The sequence below is a fragment of the Oncorhynchus mykiss genome, chromosome 5, assembly GCF_013265735.2.
Source record: "Oncorhynchus mykiss isolate Arlee chromosome 5, USDA_OmykA_1.1, whole genome shotgun sequence".
Lineage (NCBI taxonomy): Eukaryota > Metazoa > Chordata > Actinopteri > Salmoniformes > Salmonidae > Oncorhynchus > Oncorhynchus mykiss.
In genome coordinates, this window is record NC_048569.1 from 69,450,825 (window position 1) to 69,454,128 (window position 3,304).

A 3,304-nucleotide genomic window follows, 5' to 3' on the forward strand; every position below is an offset into this window, starting at 1 on the left:
TGACCAAGAAGGAGAGTGATGGAGAGCTGCATCAGATGACCTGGCCTCCACAATCACCCGACCTCAACCCAATTGAGATGGTTTTGGATGAATTGGGCCGCAGTGAAGGAAAAGCAGCCAACAAGTGCTCGGCGTATGTGGGAACTGCTTCAAGACTGAAAAGCTTTCCTCATGAATCTCGTTTGCGAGAATGTCAAGAGCGTGCAAACCTGTCATGAAGGCAAAGGGTGGCTGCTTTGAAGAATCTCAAATGCAAACTATATTTTGATTTGTTTAACACTTTTTTGGTTACTACATGATTCCATATGTGTTTTTTTCATAGGTTTGATGTCTTCGCTATTATTCTACAAAGTAGAAAATAGTAAAAAATGTCAAATAAAAAAAACCTTGAATGAGGAGGTGTGTCCAAACTTTCGACTGGTACTGTAAAAATACATACATAAACACATACAGCTGAAGTCGGAAGTTTACATACACCTTAGCCAAATACATTTACAGTTTTTCACCATTTCTGACATTTAATCCTTGTAAAAATTCCCTGTTTTAGGTCAGTTAGGATCACCACTTTATTTTAAGAATTGTCAGATTAATAGTAGAGAATTATTTATTTCAGCTTTTATTTATTTCATTACATTCCCAGTGGGTCAGAAGTTTACATACACTCAATTAGTATTTGGTAGCATTGCCTTTAAATTGTTTAACTTGGGTCAAATGTTTCGGGCACCTTCCACAAGCTTCCCACAATAAGTTGGGTGAATTTTGGCCCATTCCTCCTGACAGAGCTGGTGTAACCAAGTCAGGTTTGTAGGCCTTTTTCAGTTCTGCCCACACATTTTCTATGGGATTGAGGTCAGGGCTTTGTAATGGCCACTCCAATACCTTGACTTTGCTGTCCTTAAAGCCATTTTGCCACAATTTTGGAAGTATGCTTGGGGTCATTGTCCATTTGGAAGACCCATTTGCGACCAAGCTTTAACTTCCTGACTGATGTCTTGAGATGTTGCTTCAATATATCCACATAAATTTCCTCTGTCATGATGCCATCTATTTTGTGATGTGCACCAGTCCCTCCTGCAGCAAAGAACACCCACAACATGATCCTGCCACCCCAGTGCTTCACGGTTGGAATGGTGTACTTCGGCCTGCAAGCCTCCCCCTTTTTCCTCCAAACATAACGATGGTCATTATGGCCAAACAGTTCTATTTTTTTTCATCAGACCAGAGGACATTTCTCCAAAAAGTACAATCTTTATCTCCATGTGCAGTTGCAAACCGTAGTCTTGATTTGCACTTTTCGCACCAAAGTACATTCATTTCTAGGAGACATCTTCCTGAGCGGTATGACAGCTGCGTGGTCCCATGGTGTTTATACTTGCGTACTATTGTTTGTACAGATGAACGTGGTACCTTCAGGCATTTGGAAATTGCTCCCATTGATGAACCAGACTTGTGGAGGTCTACAATTTTTTTTCTGAGGTCTTGGCTGATTTCTTTTGATTTTCCCATGATGTCAAGTAAAGATTAACTGAGTTTGAAGGTAGGCCTTGAAATACATCCACAGGTACACCTCCAATTGACTCAAATCATGTCAATTATCCTATCAGAAGCTTCTGAAGCCATGACATCATTTTCTGGAATTTTCCAAGCAGTTTGAAGGCACAGTCAACATAATGTATGTTAACTTCTGACCCACTGGAATTGTGATACAGTGAATTATAAGTGAAATAATCTGTCTGGAAACAATTGTTGGAAAAAATACCTGTTACATGCACAAAGTAGATGTCCTAACTGACTTGCCAAAACTATAATTTGTTAACAAGAGATTTGTGGAGGCGTTGGAAAAACGAGTTTTAATGACTCCAACCTAAGTGTCTGTAAACTTTCAACTTCAACTGTATATATCCATACAAATGCGCATACATATATACATTTACAGTGCCTTGCGAAAGTATTCGGCCCCCTTGAACTTTGCGACCTTTTGCCACATTTCAGGCTTCAAACATAAAGATATAAAACTGTATTTTTTTGTGAAGAATCAACAACAAGTGGGACACAATCATGAAGTGGAACGACATTTATTGGATATTTCAAACTTTTTTAACAAATCAAAAACTGAAAAATTGGGCGTGCAAAATTATTCAGCCCCCTTAAGTTAATACTTTGTAGCGCCACCTTTTGCTGCGATTACAGCTGTAAGTCGCTTGGGGTATGTCTCTATCAGTTTTGCACATCGAGAGACTGAATTTTTTTCCCATTCCTCCTTGCAAAACAGCTCGAGCTCAGTGAGGTTGGATGGAGAGCATTTGTGAACAGCAGTTTTCAGTTCTTTCCACAGATTCTCGATTGGATTCAGGTCTGGACTTTGACTTGGCCATTCTAACACCTGGATATGTTTATTTTTGAACCATTCCATTGTAGATTTTGCTTTAGGTTTTGGATCATTGTCTTGTTGGAAGACAAATCTCCGTCCCAGTCTCAGGTCTTTTGCAGACTCCATCAGGTTTTCTTCCAGAATGGTCCTGTTTTTGGCTCCATCCATCTTCCCATCAATTTTAACCATCTTCCCTGTCCCTGCTGAAGAAAAGCAGGCCCAAACCATGATGCTGCCACCACCATGTTTGACAGTGGGGATGGTGTGTTCAGCTGTGTTGCTTTTACGCCAAACATAACGTTTTGCATTGTTGCCAAAAAGTTCAATTTTGGTTTCATCTGACCAGAGCACCTTCTTCCACATGTTTGGTGTGTCTCCCAGGTGGCTTGTGGCAAACTTTAAACAACACTTTTTATGGATATCTTTAAGAAATGGCTTTCTTCTTGCCACTCTTCCATAAAGGCCAGATTTGTGCAATATACGACTGATTGTTGTCCTATGGACAGAGTCTCCCACCTCAGCTGTAGATCTCTGCAGTTCATCCAGAGTGATCATGGGCCTCTTGGCTGCATCTCTGATCAGTCTTCTCCTTGTATGAGCTGAAAGTTTAGAGGAACGGCCAGGTCTTGGTAGATTTGCAGTGGTCTGATACTCCTTCCATTTCAATATTATCGCTTGCACAGTGCTCCTTGGGATGTTTAAAACTTGGGAAATCTTTTTGTATCCAAATCCGGTTTTAAACTTCTTCACAACAGTATCTCGGACCTGCCTGGTGTGTTCCTTGTTCTTCATGATGCTCTCTGCGCTTTTGACGGACCTTTGAGACTATCACAGTGCAGGTGCATTTATACGGAGACTTGATTACACACAGGTGGATTGTATTTATCATCATTAGTCATTTAGGTCAACATTGGATCATTCAGAGATCCTCAC